At 45.1% G+C, this 18,055-nt stretch overlaps 1 protein-coding gene across 3 annotated transcripts in view; it reads right to left on the reverse strand.

Moving 5' to 3' along the window:
- Window positions 1–16,950, reverse strand: part of CSGALNACT1 (chondroitin sulfate N-acetylgalactosaminyltransferase 1) — a 438,610-nt gene extending 421,660 nt beyond the window's left edge. For all 3 annotated transcript variants that reach the window (XM_075605292.1, XM_075605275.1, XM_075605285.1), the window contains exon 1: window positions 16,367–16,950. The gene's annotated coding sequence lies outside the window, so the exon portion shown is untranslated. The remainder of the gene's footprint in view (window positions 1–16,366) is intronic.
- Window positions 16,951–18,055: the final 1,105 nt, after the last annotated feature.

Genomic DNA, 18,055 nt, shown 5'->3' on the forward strand with positions numbered 1-18,055 from the left:
TCTTGGCTTACGCCGACCATGAGCAGCCATACATCCTACATGTGGACGCAAGCTTCAACGTGCTGGGAGCGGTGTTGCAACAAAAATATCCTACTGGTCTTCATCCTGTGGCTTATGTGAGCCATAGCTTGACCCCCAGTGGGCAAAATCATCCCATCCACAAGCTGGAATTCCTCGCTCACAAGTGGGCGATCGTTGACAAACTCCACAACTACTTGTATGGAGTTGCCTTCAAAGTACGCACAGACACCAACCCGTTGACGTACATCTTGATGTCCGCCAAACTGGATGCCACGGGCCACCGGTGGCTGTCAGCCCTCTCAAACTATCAGTTCACCCTCAAGTATAAACCAGGGCCCCTGAACATTGGAGCCGATGCTCTGTCCAGAAGACCGGGACTGAGTACCACACCGGACGACGGTACCTGGTTAAGAAATCCCTGGACCGGGTATTCGAGCCATGTGCTCAATGGCCACCATAGAGGAGGACACAGTGGAATTCTCAGAGTTAAGGGTTGCTGACTCGCTGCAATGCCAATCCACGGCCATCCCTGCCTCCTATTGCCACCCAAATGGCATGAATATCACCACAGACAAAATCATTGCCTGGAATAAACTGGTACTATACCAGATGCGGGATCACGGGGCTGGAGCTATCTGCCAGGCCATTCAGGAAGACAAGCCCTCATTGGTGAAATGTGTTCCCACCGACACGGTCGCCGTGATAATGCGTAAATGGGACAAGTTCGAGATCGACAAGGGTCTACTCTATCGGATGGTTCCATACCATAACCACCCAGATTGAAGGCAGCTGGTTATACCCAGGAACCTACAGCATATGGTCCTACAATCACTACACAATGACCATGGGCACCTTGGAGTAGACAAGACCTTCGGCCTAATCCGAGACCGGTTCTTTTGGCCTAGGATGAGAGAGTCGGTAGAACATCATTGCCGTAGATGCTCAAGGTGTATACTGCGGAAGACATTGCCTACCAGAGTAGCTCCAATGGACCATATGAAGAGTTCGGGTCCCCTGGACCTTGTATGCATGGACTTCCTATGTATTGAGCCAGACTCGAGGGGCCTTGGGAACATACTCGTGATCACGGAGCACTACACTCACTACGCCCAAGCCTTCCCCACCAAAGACCAGAAGGACATTACGATGACCAAGATCTTATTGGAACATTACTTCGTACACTACGGGTTACCAAACCGTCTGCACTCAGATCAAGGTCGAGACTTTGAAAGTAAGCTCATCCAGGAGTTGCTAAACCTAATAAATATCGACAAGTTCCGAACGACTCGTTACCATCCGGAGGGAGATGCTCTGCCAGAGAGGTTCAACCGGACCCTCCTCTATATGATCGGCACTCTAAAGGGCTCTCAGGAGAATGAGTGGAACAAACACATGGAGACGTTAGTGCATGCCTATAATTGCACCCGACACGAATCTACAGGATTCACTCCCTACTTCCTAATGTTCGGGCAAGAAGCACAGATGCCTGTGGATATACGTCTGAGGGTATCTACCAACGGGGTACCCAACAGGACGCACTTCAAATATGTACAACAGCTCCAAGAAAGCCTGCAATGAGCCTACCAACAAAAAGAGAAAGCATCAGCTCATCTGAATGCCTGTAACAAACAGCGCTACGACCACAAGGTCCGCCATCGGGAAATTCATCCTCTGGACACCGTTCTCCTCGGCAATCTAGGGATCCCTGGCAAACACAAGCTGGATGACCGCTGGCACGACAAAGTATTTGAAGTAGATTCTTAGATGCCGGGCCTCCCTGTTTACAGCATATGTGATGGGGATGGCAAGGTAAAGGTCTGGCACCGCAACCATATTCTGCCTATCCTGCAAGTGGGGGATAACAACCTCGAGATAGAGACTGTACCATTGGCTGGAGAGCCAGAAGGATCTGAAGAAAACTCAGAATCCATGATGGAAACCAACGAGGATCCTATGGAAGGACCCTTTTCTAGAAATTAAGGGGCACCTCCCGAAGGAGCAACGGGTAACGGGCCCAGGCCGCAGCCGCCCGTATCAGTGGCCAACAAGACCTCCTCTGGACCCCAGGAGTCCAAGTTGTATACCAGCCAGAGTACCAAAATGCACAATAGCGTGGGTGGTACAGCTGTCAATTAAAGCAGGAGCTTCCAAAGTCACTCCCCACAATGCTTTGCATCCACAGCAGCAAAGCATTGTGGGGCGTGACTTTGGAAGCTCCCGCAGTGATTGATAGCTAAACAACCTGTGCTGTCTGCCCACACTGAGCTGCAGTTTGGAGCCTTATTAAGTGTGTTTTTCTCAGGGAGATCAGGACACTATATGGGAAGGGTCAAACTGTTTTGTTGGCAATAATCTGATGAGTATGCAATAAGATTTATAAACAAAGATTTATTAACTTGTTGTTCGCGGAACAAATGTTTTCTAGCAGGGGGTGCACAATGTAACAAACCTTGGGAACCACTGCTCCAGTTTAAATTTAAAATTAAAAATTTTAATGGTGCAGTGCTTATGCATGTTCACTCATTTTCAAACATGGAAAAATCCTTATCCGTAATAAATCCCTCATCAACAAATACTTCCAAGACACTCTCTTGCACACTGCTGCTGCAAAGACCAAATTAATTGTTAAATCATGGCTTTGTTCTTACTGCACATGTTAATAATTTTATGACAAAGCAATTTATTGTTGTGCGATAACAGATGCTGAGCTAGAAATTATAAACAGATATAACGTGTAACTCAATGAACTGACAGTTAAATTAACATACATTTTATATTGCTGACAAAGTGCACAACATAAAATGTAAATTTTATCTAAAACCATTTGTGAAATGAAAACTGAGCTATTTGATTGACAATAAATAAACAACTGAAGCCTCTTGCACATTAGATGATCTCTTAGGACATTGCCATTTGCCAGGCAGTGAACAGAACCCCCTAGTTCAATGCCCTTGACAGTTTATGGCCTACTTACGTAAATACCATGAATTACTTTATTTAACATTGGAAGCATTGAGGTTCTTCAGTTCTCCCATTCAAAACCTATCAAGTCGCACTTCGATTACAAGTTAATTTTTCCAAATTGACTTGAGCTGAAGAAAAATGAATACACCTAAGGTAATCTGTGGTATGATGGGCTGAGGTAGCTCAGTAAGTAAAGACATTGAGTTTGGGACACGGGAGCCTGTTTCAAATCCTGGTGTCAGAAATAGAGATGGGCCCTTTTTTTGTGGATTTGGATCCTCCTAGGATTGGCCGGTTCCTTTGGTTCGCGGATCACTCTCCAAAAGAGCAATCCGCAATTTAAGAATCTTTTTTTTTTTTTTTCAGATACAAAGAACAATCTGTTTCCACACGAATTTGTAATAGTCCGCAAACAGGAGAGAGAGATCGGCCAAACTTCCGGTTTTGGAAGCCTGGTTGGGTCCCCCTCCACCGCCAGGTAGGACCCAGAGGGATGGTGAGACAGAAGGGGGGAAGAGGGAGGAGTGAAGGGGAATGGGGGGAAGTGATAGTGTGAGAGGGAAGGGAGAGTGTGAGAAGGCAAGGACAGGGAGAGAGAAAAGGAAAGGGACTCACAGGGCTGCCAATATGGGTGAGCAAACACTTCCTCCCCCCGCCCCCCGGTCAACAACCCAGGGCCCCGATTGAGGGCCCGGTCCCCAAAAAAGATTTCTACCGCCCTGAATAGTAAACATGAGCTGTAACATTTAGTTTTCTCCTAGTCGTGCATTAAAAGTGCTTCAATCAGAAAGTGCCAACACTGCCCTTTGACTGCCATGGGTTTACCCATTAATTTGAAATATTACTATTTCTCTGACTACAGCTTAACACCAGATCTAAGCAATTACTCCCATGGCATTAAAAGGTATATTTTCTATGTTGGTGGATCAGGTGCAGGATTTTTTATTTATTTTGAACCAGTTTTGCTTCAGTTCTGTAGCTGGGAAACTTTGTTAAATAAAACACCGATATCTAATTTTTTAGTACCTTTAAGTCTCTATCCCAGGTTTTACTCAAGGTTTTGTAGCTTTTATCTCTGCTGGGAGGTTGATCCATCCTTTCATTACAAAAGAGATATATTAGAGCTGGAAGCCATCGAACACCAAGCTGAGGGTGCAGCACAGGGTTTGTAAAGGTGTGCCTGTCACCATGAATATTTACGTATAGTTGCATAACTTCCTAATCACCGTATTTACACACAGACCGTGCAGAAGAATGTGAGAACGGGACCAGTATATCGAGCCCATAATTACAACAGCTCATGAGTGAGCTCTTTTGTGCAGCTAATCCATTGCATTGATTGAGCTTATGCTTCTGCTGCCAAAGGAGCTGAGCAATGTGCTGCAGACACCTCTGGCATCACAAAGGTTAATAATATTTTAGATTTTTATAGTAGCAACCGTACAATTCAACTTGTAATTTTAAATTCAGTACATGATCCTGTTGGGGTTCCCTGAGGACTGGAGTTGGGAAACACTGCTATAGGCTAACACGATACCATCCTCTATCAATGATTAGTGGTATCATCGGTTTTATAGGGGGGTAACAATTAGCACCAGATTGATTTTATGGGCCCAGGACTAATTGAAAAAATACGGCCCCCATTCTTTGCTCGCCAACAGTTATGTTGTAATAATATTTCAGTCTACTTTGCCCTGTCATGTCTCTTTAGTCCCCTCCCCCCCTTTCCCCATATGTCTTTCTTTCTCCCTTTCTCCATAATTTCTCTCGCACACCGTTCATGTCATGCCATCTTTTCCCGTTGTGTCTCTCTCTGTTATCCGCTCCTCGTGTCTTTCACTCTTTTCCTTCAACCAATGTCTTTTTATTCTTTCCTTCTCTGCGTTTCTCAATTTCGTGTTCTCCTTAGGCAGGTGCGCGCAAGCGGAGCGCAAGCGGAGCGCAAGGAGCCGCGCGCGCCTGTCGCCCGAGCGATCTGTGGACTCTGATGGGGAGGCGATATGGAGCCGTGGCTGTGACGTCACCAGGCTGGTTCAAACTCATTGACTGAACCGCTCACGTGACGCGGCCGTCGTGAGAAAAAACGAAATTATTTGTCTCTACAAAATTCTGCCGTGCCCTTGCGCTTCTTCCCGCGCACTATGGCCGGCCTGATAGAGGTACTGTATTTTGTTTGCGCAGGCCATTACGCGCACTGTGGCCGCAGCCTTATCTATCTCTTTCCTATACCTTTCTCACTTCTACCCCCCTTGACCTTCTCTGTTATTTTCCCATGCATGCCATTTTCTTTACCCTTCTTGTCTTTTTCTACCGGCATGTCTCTCTCCCCTCTCCCCCCAGCTTGTCTTTCTCTCTCCACCCTCTCCCCCCAGCATGTAATTCTCTCTCCTCCCTCCACCGGAATTGGACATTTGGTCATGGCCATTTTGCTGCGACCAAATGACCGCCAGCGTTTGGCCACAGAGGGACCTTCTACTGCAGCCGGTCCCCGCTGGAACCTCTGCTGCCGGACACTTCTAGTAGAGGGTAAGTTTTAGCAGTTAGGGTATGGGCTTAGTTTTAGGGGTTTTAGCTGTTAGGTTAGGGGGCTTAACCTTAGGGGCGTTAGGGTAAGGGCTTAATGTAGGGAGTTTTAGGGTAAGGGGTTGGGGTAGCGGGCTTTAGGGTAAGAATTAAGCTTAGGAATTTTCCTTAGCGGTGAAGCAGCCAGCGGCAACAGGGTGAGTAGCGGAGATGCGCCGGTGGACACTTGGTTGCAGCATACCGGCCGCGACCAAATGTCCTAGACCATTCCCCCCAGCATGTCTTTCTCCCCCCCAGCATGTCTTTCTCCCCCCCAGCATGTCTTTCTCCTCCCCCCCAGCATGTCTTTCTCCTCCCCCCCAGCATGTCTTTCTCCCCCCCAGCATGTCTTTCTCCCCCCCCAGTATGTCTTTCTCCCCAGCAAGTCTTTCTCCACCCCCCCAGCATGTCTTTCTCCCCAGCATGTCTTTCTCCACCCCTCCCCCCAGCATGTCTTTCTCCCCCCCCAGCATGTCTTTCTCCCCAGCATGTCTTTCTCTTCCCGTCCCCAGCATGTCTTTCTCCCCCCCAGCATGTCTTTCTCCCCAGCATGTCTTTCTCTTCCCCCCCCAGCATGTCTTTCTCTCGCCCCCAGCATGTCTTTCTCTCCCCCCCCCCAGCATGTCTTTCTCTCCCCCCCAGCATGTCTTTCTCTTCCCCCCCAGCATGTCTTTCTCTTCCCCCCCCAGCATGTCTTTCTCTTCCCCCCCCCCCAGCATGTCTTTCTCCTCCCCCCCACCCCAGCATGTCTTTCTCTTCCCCCCCAGCATGTCTTTCTCTCCCCCCAGCATGTCTTTCTCTCCCCCCCCCAGCATGTCTTTCTCTCCCCCCCAGCATGTCTTTCTCTCCCCCCCCAGCATGTCTTTCTCTCCCCCACCCAGCATGTCTTTCTCTTCCCCCCCAGCATGTCTTTCTCCACCCCAGCATGTCTTTCTCCCCAGCATGTCTTTCTCTTCCCCCCCCAGCATGTCTTTCTCCCCAGCATGTCTTTCTCTTCCCCCAGCATGTCTTTCTCTCCCCCAGCATGTCTTTCTCTCCCCCCCCAGCATGTCTTTCTCTCCCCCCCCCCAGCATGTCTTTCTCTTCCCCCCCAGCATGTCTTTCTCTTCCCCCCAGCATGTCTTTCTCCTCCCCCCAGAATGACTTTCTCCTCCCCCCAGCAAGACTTACTCCTCCACCCCACCCAAGCATGACTTTCTCCTCCCCCCCCAGCATGTCTTTCTTTACGTAAACCTTTCATATTATTCTTCCTATCTGCTCCCCCATCCTGTACGTCTCTTATTTCCACCTCTTTATCCTCACTCCCAGTGTCTCTCCCTCTTTCTTCCCCACAATGTCTCATTTATCACAAATGCGTTCTTTCTATTTTTTAACACCCCATATATCCGTCTCTCCCCTTTTCCCATTCATGCCATTGTTTTTATTTAAACCCTGTCTTTCTCTTTCTCCCCCACCTCCGTGTCTTTTCCTTATTTTCCTCTTCATGTCTTTATCAATCATGATAATCATCTCCCTGGCATTTTCTATTTTCCCTTTTCTTTCTCCTTCCCATCTTACTTATTATCTTTACCTGCCATCGCTCTCTTTTCTCCCCCCTCATGTTTTTCTTTTCCTCTTATGTATTTCTCTTTGTCTCCTTTATTTTCTCTTATTGTTTTTTCTCTTCCTTTCTACTGTATATCACTTCCCCTTTCATGTCTGTTTTTCTCTCCCTGACATGGCCCTTCCCTCTCACCTTCCTCAACCACATACTCCAGCCCTGAAGCTCCCTGAGGCTCTGCCCACTGAGTGCTCAGCAGAGAGGAAGGGATTTGTTGTGTTTACATTGTTGTGAAATGTCTCAAAAATGCTGCATTACAGGGTTAGTGCTACAGAAAAACAAAATGTTCTTACTGCAGATAGCTTTGGTATAGCTACTTTGTTGGTATTATGTAGGGTCATGATTTGTCGAGACATGTTTGCCTAGGGCAGTGTTTTTCAACCAGAGTTCCTAGGAACCCTTGGGTTCTCCCGGGCCTCCCTAAAGGATTTCCTGTAGGTTTCAGGTTATTTAAAAATTGTACCAAATACAGAAGAATTTACAATGCATCTAATCTCAGTCGCGCTATTAGAGAGGGTTGGGGGTTCCTCAGAATTTCACATTGGGTTCCTTATCCAAACAAATGTTGACCACTGCCCTAGGGATTAGGGTTCTTTGTGAGACACATTGAAGGCTCCACTGCTGGAGTCCCATCCCAAGCAGTGAACCTGCTTTAGTACACAATTCACCTGCATGCTTTCCAGAGATATCACTATTTATGTTTCAACTGTGGCATCAAACCAACATTGCACATAATAGGAGAAAACAATCTAAATACTCCCAAACACTGGGAGCCATAATAAATATAAAGTGCTATTCCATAACCAACCTACAGCGCCAGAAAACAACTTACTACTCATTCACTTGAATGGGCCAAACGTTATCTTGTGGCATCGCACTGCTTTGTAAACATGGGCCTAAATCTTCACTAAGTACACACTTTTTCTGGTGGTTACAACGAAAAAATGCCCCAATTTTTTTTAATATGAATTAACAAAATTATGCTTGTTTCAAATCTAGTGTATCTACAAATGTATGCCACTCTGCAACTCCATGTATTACATTACACTATGATGTAGCTACACATCTTATAATCAGGACAGGCTGGCCACGGGACATGGAGGCAATTGCCCCCAAGGCTGGTCCTATTTGCAGGAATGCTGGCCACTCTCTGCTTTGCAGTAGCTCTGGCCGGCCCGGCACTTGGCTTTGTTCCCCCAGCCGAGCCCGGCCTCAGTCTCAGCAGGAGCTGAGAGAGAGAGTTGGGAGGGACAGAAGGCATGGAGCTAACAGTGCTCAGGAGGCTGGGGCTAAGGCTGTAGCCAGGGTGGAGCAAACGCGCACGCATGCTCATGCTCGGCACAATCAGAGTGGTAACTCTGAATACCCTCGTCCAGGGTGAGGGTGCGTGCGCGGGTGCACGTGCCCGTGCACTTGCTGATTGGCGAGAGAACCAAATTTGATTTGGCTTCTCGCTAATGCATCACGTGTGTGGTTCGAGAACCAGCTCTGTGACATCATGGCCGCTTCCCCCGTCATGCCACCCTGCGCGCGCAACTAGCTGGCCAGAAATCGCCAGGCCGAGCAGAGCGCATGATGTCATTGTCCTCGAGCACCAGCGTGCCCGCTTCCAGCCTGGCCGCAGCCTAAGGGAAGAAGCTGTTCCCTGGCTAGGAGCTGGGGTTAACATTGTGTGTGTCTCTTGTACAATATACAGTATGATGCATGTGTATGGGGTGTATATATATATATATATATATATATATATATATATATATATATATCGTTTGAAGCACGAGATCAGGAGACAGCACTCTGGTAAGTATGATCACAAGTTTTTGTATTGAAAAAGACACATAAACTGACGTTTCGGTCCCCCAGTGGGACCTTTCTCAAGGTGGTGGATTCTATATATGTATATACACATGCACATACACAGTGTGTGTGATGCATGTGTACGGGTGGTGTATCGATGCGATGTGTGTGTATATGGGATGCATGCGTATGGCGGAGGTGCGTGTTTATTGGATGTGTTTCTGTGTGGTTTATGGGTTGCGCGTGTGTATGTGTGTGTGTGTGTGTGTGTGTGTGTATATATATATATATATATATATATGTGTGTACATATATATTTATATTATATATACACACACACAACAAAAAATAGCCTGCTACAAACCTAATAAATAAAGAAAAACCTAAATCAGTAAAGTAAACCCAATATATAAAAAGGTACTGACGGTGCTGGGGATAATAAATTAATAAACACAAAGAAAAGAAAGTATCCCTCATGAAGCACTCAGGTGTACAAAAGTGTAACTAAAAGGGATACTTTCTTTTCTTTGTGCGTGTCAGAAAGCGTATCGCACAGCAGATGCTAATGCCAATTATAGACTATGGGGACATAGTATACGGCTCGGCACCCCAAACTTACCTTAGCAAACTAGACACCCTCTACAATTTAATATGCCATTGTGTCCTCCAATGCAACTACAGTACAACACACATTACTGGGAACTGCTCAAAGAACTAGATTGTCATCACTTGAGTCTAGGCACAAAGTACATCTTTCCTGTCTTGTCTTCAAATACTTTCAGGGCAAGCTACCCGGCTACCTGAACAAGCTCCTCACCCCTACCACATGCAGCACTTATCCCCTGAGATCTGACTCCAAACGATTGTTCGCGGTCCCATTGTGCGTTTGCATGGGTACAGAGCTTGCTTAGTGTATGGTGTGTACGTGTGTAGGGTGCATGTAGCGTGCATCTGTTTGTTGTGTGGGCTGCCTCACAGATGGTTGGGCTTGCCCCCACAGGCTGACATTTGCCCGCCAGACCCTGTTTATAAGCATTTGAATGTAAGTTGTAGTTCACCAAAAACAAGGCAAAACCAAAACAATATTCCCCAAATAACCTGCATTTTTTTAAATCTCCTTACAACATGTACATTAGGTGGGGGTTTTTTATTACTAGACATACAATCAAAGTTAATTATTGTGCTGCCAGGTGGTGCTGCAATATATTACAAAGTAATAAATGACAGGCAGCTCTGGGAGTGAAGGTGTTAAAGAAAGTTTGTTTTGGTTATGCAAGTTTATATATAGCAAATGAAAATCCCATGTGTGAGAACATTCACACATCTCTCGCAGGTCTGCAACCCTGCCTTTCCCCATTATCTCTTAGCATATACATCTTCCACTGCCGCCAGGGATTCTGGGTAATGACATGCAAATCAGCACTCAGTTTGTTTATATTATTTCCAGCTCATACTATTGTAAATGCATTGTACTTCCCATTTAGCTACAAGGAGGTCAAAATAAGTTACTCAAAGAATGTCTCTCTCTATGGATCTGCGTATGTATATATCTCTCCGCTGATGTCCACAGTAAGCACAAGTGTATATCCATGACGGTTTTAAAAGCTTCTTTGCTTTTATGCTGCATATTACCACTTAAATAAAAGCCTTTCCTCCTGTCCATTAAACTTATGGCGTGAACACATATCGTGACTACATTACTAGGTTTTCACTCTTATTTGCATTATTTATCACACTTGCACTGAACACACAGAAATATCTTACTTCCCATGACCCACTAAATTAACCACAAGTAGCCAATTTCTTTATAAATAATATATAGATAGTTGCTGCAGTGAAATGTACAAATACAAATTGCCGGTTCGACTGCATTGTGTGGCAAGTTATTTTTATTTATTTTTAAATGTAATGTAGATTAAAAATGCCATTATTATGTGCTTTACAGTACAGCGATATGACAGCACCGGTTGCTGAGATGTTGCTGAATTACCCTGACTACTGAATGACTACAGAATGCAATGATTTCTTATAGAATACAGCTAATAAAAGCTCAGATCAGTCACAGATACTGCTGTGATGTGTGTGCGTGTGTGTAAGGCCTCGTCCAGGGTGGTGCTGAGCTGGCGGGCGCGCTCACGCTGGACCCATTGCAACAAAGGAAGATAGAATGGCCTAAAAAGGTCAAGTTGTGCGCCTTGCACTACACCAATGGAGATATGGGGAACCAATAAATTGTGAATGTGTGGTGACGGAACACGTTAGCTTTTTGCTGCAATAAATATATTTTAATCATTTATTAATAAATAGTAATTTTTAACATAGGTATAGGTGTTCTCTTGTGCGGCTATTAGGGAGCTTTCTTTCTTTCCTTTGCTTATCATTAACCCCATTGCAACAATGCAAATGGCCTGCGTGAGTGGCCGGGCGCGCCTGCTCGGCGCTCAGCCGCTTGTCGAGCAAGCAAAATTGATTTTGCTGCTCACAAGCGCATCACATGAGTGGTTCGTCCAATGAGTGGTTCGACCAATGAGGGCGAACCAGCTCCATGACGTCGGGGCCGCGCCCCCAAACGCGCGCGCACCTAGCCGGCCAGGAAAAGCACGGCCAAGCAGGGCGCAGAGCCGGAGCGCCCGCGCACCCGTTCCCTACCTGGACGAGGCCTAAGGGCATTGATGTGGCCCAAACAACAAGTATAAAATTAGCAAGAGCAATGTACGATTTTTTCACATTAAAACACGCTTGTAGGTTAAGGCAGCGGTGCGCAAACTGTGGGGCGCGACCCCCAGGGGGGGCGCAAGACTACCGACGGGGGGCGCGGGGTTTACAGAGGCCCCGCGCGCTTCCCGAAGGCACTTAAATTAAGTGCCGGGGGAGCTGCAGGGCCTCTGCAAACCTAACTTACCGTGGCTCCGGCGGCTTCCTCCTGCGTCACCATGGCAACGCGGCGTCAAAATGACGCTGCGAGGTCATGTGACGTCATGTTGCTATGGCAACGTGACGTCATTACGCCGGAGGGGGGGTAAGTTGGGGTTGGGGGGGGCGCGGGAGTGAGGGGACAGCCGGCAGGGGGGCGCAGGGAAAAAAGTTTGCGCCCCCCTGGGTTAAGGTCATGTAAATAGATGTGCGTATAGATATTATAAATGCCTGTACAATGTTGACATCATTTTCAAGTTTTTAAATGTATCTAAAATTAGATTACAACAAGCATGTGGCCCTTCTGCTCCAAAATATTTTCTGATCTGGCCCCTTTGGAGAACTGGTTGAAAATCCCTGACGTACAGTTTCATTTTAAATATGTTTGCTGTTCACTTTTGCTCGGTAAATGTGTTATAATTTGAATTTAAATGAAAACATAAAAAGAGCATTATCTAGAACAGTATTAATTAAGCATATGCTACGTGTGCTAATACCATGTGTGTGTTCAGTAGTTGGCGACATGACATCTGTATCCCCAGCGCTTAACCCTTTGAGTGCCAGAGGTGCCGCAAGGCCAATAGTGCCACGGACCCTCCGGCACTCGAATGCGTGACCGGTTCTCTGAATGACACAATCTCCACTAGCAATACCAACGGGATTTTTGGATGTAGCTACAACGTCTTGGGGACCCTGGAGAGCAAAGACCCCATGATGTAGTAGCTACGTCCTTGGGCCCCCAAAGGGACACATATTGCGTTTTGCTCCATAGTGCACAGGCAGCAGGGACGTTGCGGCGGAGGTCTGCGACTTAACGCATGAATACGACCCCGCTCCTCTTATTACGGCTGGTACTAGTAAATAGCACAGGAGAGGAGGGGGCAGTACAGAATTTATCGGTGCACTGTCATTGTGCAGCTGAGGCGGCGGGGACAAGCTAAGATCTGCGGCAGCATCGTCCCTGCTGTCTCTGCGCTGGAGGAGAGAGGGAGTGTCAGCTGCTGTTGAGGGCTTTTAAATAGAAGGTCTTGTTATGCCCCATGAAAGACCAGTCTGTTACAACATTTCTACCTCCATTAGAAGGTGGAGAGAGCTTTTGAAGGTTGTGTTAGGACCTGTATAAAGGGGGGATACCTTGGCGTGGTTACAGGCATAAAAATACTTTGGCCCAAGAATTTAACTAAATGATCCTCACTTTTGAGAAGAAAGACAGATAAGTATTTACAGGCATACCCCGCATTAACGTACGCAATGCATGTAAAGTGAAAATGTACAAAGTGAAGTACTACCTTTTTTGTACTTGTCGATGCATGTACTGTACTGCAAACATCATATACGTGCATAACTGATGTAACGCATTTGTAACAGGCTCTATAGTCTCCCCGCTTGCGCACAGCTTCGGTACAGGTAGGGAGCCGGTATAGCTTATTTATTTATTTATAAAATATTTTACCAGGAAGTAATACATTGAGAGTAACCTCTCGTTTTCAAGTATGTCCTGGGCACAGAGTTAAGACAAACAATACATGGTTAGCTGATCTGGACGTGCTGATAGGAGCATGCACGAGCTGCTGTTTGCCTATTGGGTGATATGTCCTTACTCGTGAGTGTACTTAAAGTGAGTATCCTTTATCCGGGGTATGCCTGTACTATTCATTTGTCATATTGGATGTAGCACTGAGGCTTTTTGTCTTGTTACTGTATATACATGAGGTCACAATCCCAGTATATATATATATATATATATACACACACACAGTGGTTGAGAAATCACCAAAAAATCTACTCGCCACCTAGTACCAAACTTGTGCTGCTTGGGCCAATATTTACTCGCCCGGGGGTTAAATCCACTCGCCCGGGGCGAGCAAATGTATAGGTGTGTGTGTGTGTGTGTGTGTGTGTGTGTGTGTGTGTGTGTGTGTGTGTGTGTGTATATATATATATATGTGTATATATGTATATATATATATGTATATACACACACACACACACACACACACACACACTCTGTATAGGTGTTGTGGGTTTGTGGGTTATGAGCCTACAGGGGTTGTGTGTAGCTGTTGAGGACCACAGGTGAAGCCCCTCCACGGGATGCCTGTTGCCAATCAATGGGTCAGCTTGTGATAATGTATCTGCGACCCCTTCAGTGCTCAAACGTTATGCAGCGCTGAAGGAGTCACGGTGCTGCACAGTACATCTTTGTTGTCCAGGATTGTGTCAGCTTTAGTTGCTGTAGGTAGGAAAAGCCAGCACAGCAATAACTGATTTGAGGAGCTTTCCAATGTAAAGGAAGTACACCTGTTTCATTATTATACCACGTTGTCTCTTTAATAGTAACATTGTCATAATTTCATATGATCTCTATTAAGCCTGTTAAGGTTATCCTCAAAGGAGTGCAGTCACAGCGGGAGCTATTGCGTTCCCCTCCAGTCATGTATTAAAGATGGTACTCGAGTCAAAAATAAATAAAATGCCCCAAAAAAAAACAAAAAAACACTCTGTAATGATCCTTTCATTTTTTTATGCCGTGACACATTTACATGATTTTATAGAGTGAGTAAAATTATTTGCATTTTCTGGCATAGTAATCAATGATTTTGTTGACTATTGATTAAAATATGCATGACATGATTACAGAGGCGTCTTTGTAAATGGCAGGGTGTTGCATATGTATAAAAGAGCTGAGACTCTGTGTTTTCTCCGATAAAGTTTTGTACGAATTGCATGTAAAGCAGTGTGATGGTGCTAGGGAACACAGGGTAGATTCTACTTTTAAACTTACTTACCAAGATCTCCACTACTTTTTATTTACAAATGTATAAACCTACTTTTTTTTTTTTTATAACAGATGAATGGGTTTTATTTTAGAAATGATTTCTCTTTTTCAAATACTATTGTGTTAGTCTTTATAAAATCAGAGCTTTTCTCACCGTTTTAAACCGGTTCCCACGAAGGCACTTGTTTTTGAAGCCACTTCGACCACTGCTCTCAACTTTAAATGAACTGTGACAAACCATTACTTTCTATTGAAAGTCCAGGATTCATGTCAGCAAAGGGCTCACTTGGATAGCTCATAATCCAGTAACCTAATAGCTGCTACACATAGGGGTGCAGAACTGACAGCATGCAGGGTGTGAGCTGTTCATGCCACTGTAACTCATGATACAGTATATGTGATGATGACATACTGTCACACTTATCCTGAGTGGTAATCAGGCAAGTCATGTATGTCAGGACAATAGTAACCTCACTGCATTACTCTACTCACTTTTTGACAATGACTTAATGGTAATACAGTATATTGGTGCAGTTAAACAGGGTAGGGGGGGGGGCGGGGGGCTTCAAAGTTGCCCTGCTGTAAAACTGGAGCCCAAGCACTGCATCATACGGTATTTAGGTATGTAGATCTTTACTTGTGTAGCGCTTTCCATGTGTATAGCAGCCCAGGTGCAACAACAAAATATGGGACATAATAGGAATTAGCGTTTCAAAGATAAAAGTAAAAATTAGCAAAACGTGTCCCTGCCTCAGAGATCTTACAATCTAAATGATGTATTGAATGAAAGGTATACAGTGCGATGTTTTACTCCGATAGATACTGTGCCATTGTTGTGCTCCCGGAGATGTGTATACAGTAGGTAGCCAGCACTGGTTGCTCTGCATCATGTCCCATGAGAGCGCACCTGTCCTCAGCACAGGGAACGTGCTAATCAGGTTCTTTCATTGGCACAGATCAGGGAGCCGGGGAAGTTTACCTAAGGACTGGCAGGGCTCTTGTATTGTAAAGCATACAGGTGGAGATTCACCAAACTTCAATTAAGGGTTTTGGAGGAAGTTCCCACGCTAACTTCCATTCAAGTCAGGGGCAGTTAACCCCAGATCTAGCTGTGATACCCTTCATCAGAGTCCTCCCAGCCATCAAACTTCTCCTACTGCTTCCTATAACCACCCCCCACATTGTCACTTATTCAACTACTGTAGCAACCTAGGTATACTGTACTCCAATTTTACAATGCTAACCCTTCTGCTGTTTGCATGTATTGCAGATGATCCCAGCATTGAAGAGGTTAATGTATATTAAATACATCTTGGTTGTACTTAAGTCAATTGATACAGACATCAAAAGACATGCTCAAAATGACTCGACTTCAAACACATGGCAAAATCACCATTACAGTTTGATACGTTGATGCCATGGTAAATAAGAGATTATATTTCCATAATTATATTAAAGATTATATACACTGACAATGGAAGATAACAGCATCAAGTTTAGCAAAGAAATTTCCAAACTGAAATATGTCGTGTGTGTGTGTGTGTGTGTGTGTGTGTGTGTATGTATATCTATATTCGTACATATTCTACTTTTTCCAAATATATATATTTATATTCTACTTTTTCCCAATATATAGATATATCATATTTTTAAATAAAAAAAAGTATATATGTATATATTTGTGTATGTATAGAGTGCCAAGTTAAATATGTTTATATTTTGTAAGATGTTACCTCCTGTTTGAAGTTTAGGTCCAGCTCTCGAAATTAGCTCCAACAAATTCTGTTTTGCTACATGCTGAAGATCCGGAAAATCTCCAAACTATAAGGTTGGTTCTTTCTTGACCCAGCAGTCATCCCCCCCAAAAAAATTGAAAAAAAAAGCAGGATCCTTCAGGTGCAGGAGGAAAAAAATAACTTATTGGACCAATGCAGCATACAGTAGTGAACTGTACAATGTGCACAGGTTTACCCGTCAGTGGAATAGGCACTACATTCTTGTAGTAGTAAGCACAGAGACAGGCAGCTCATCTCCTGTGTGCTCTCTCATAAACTTTAGTCCGATCTCACCATCTAGATCTACAAGCTCTGTGAGAGGGGGAATAATGCAAGCACACCCAACAACACCCCCTTTACACAAACAGTAATTATTGCTCAACCTGAATCCCTGCCTTCTCAGACAACCGAGCAGAAAGGTGGGAGCCACAGGACACTTCCTGATGAATGGACAGGAGTAAATGAAAGGGTTTGTGTTGTGAATGTTTTTCTTCCCCGGTGCTGGGAGTGGGGCATAGCTCAATCAGTGGCTGCTCTCAGGTCTGTGTCTCAGCAGAGCAGCAGTCAGTGTGTGAGCAGAGCTGCAGCACCACCACCAGGTGAACACTTATGGGACTTACCCACAAACGAAGTAAGCTACAGCTTAGTGCCTCGTAATATGAGGGAATAATGAATGCATTTCAAGTTTTAAAATCGTATGATAAATAAAGAAGATATGGGAAACCGAAGATTCTCTATAAATATGGACATTTTCGTTAAAATACGACCCTGTGCATCGAAAGTGACAAACGTCGTGGCTTATCCTTTGAAGATCTCATCAATAACTTTGCTCTATAAAAATCACGAAAAAAAAAGTTTTAATATTAAAATTACTGTGATGTGCAAACACTGTTAATTTTAGCTTCTTTGTATATAACAATGCTAGTATAATGCTTTCATTCATTTTAGTTTCATGTTTATATTTTCAATGATCACTTCAGTCAGAATAATCTATTTCTAATTTTTGGGGCCTCTTAAACTTGACATACAGTAGCTTATGGCCTCAGAAGGTTAAAGTCCGACCGTGCTCACAGTCCTCAGGATCACTGATATATTTGTAACCCATGGACCCCGGGGCAATCGCAGATCGGCCCCCCTTAGCTGTACTGGGACCTGGCTACATATCTTAGTGTGGTGCATACCTGCTGGCAACAGGAGGGCCTGTGTCTCCCGCGATGGTATGGGGGATAACAGTAACAGTTTTCTGGGATGGATGCCTTCGTTCTCATTCAGTGGTGCAGCGCCTCCATCTTTAGTAAGCCCCAGGAATGCGGGGTGGAATCCTTACCAAGAGTGTTCCCACACAGGGATGAGAGATTCCAGTCTCACACAGGTTGTCTTTCTTTAAAAGCAGCAGTCTTTATTCACCACAGCAGCAGCAACAACAGCAGACAGGTACAGGGTGTCTGATCCACTTTGATTGCTCTCATTTAGGATGGTCCCTCCCTGCCACCACTCTGGATCGAGGGCATCCAGAGTGGGGCTAACTCTTCCCTCACCCCCTAAGCAGGATGAGAGGTACTGGTCCACCTCACTAACTATTGTTCTAGCAGCTCTACTCAGAAGCTGCTCCTCCTCTCCTCCCTAACATTAACTAACACTTGTCAC

The sequence above is a fragment of the Ascaphus truei genome, chromosome 1 (genome assembly GCF_040206685.1).
Source record: "Ascaphus truei isolate aAscTru1 chromosome 1, aAscTru1.hap1, whole genome shotgun sequence".
In the NCBI taxonomy this organism is placed as follows: domain Eukaryota; kingdom Metazoa; phylum Chordata; class Amphibia; order Anura; family Ascaphidae; genus Ascaphus; species Ascaphus truei.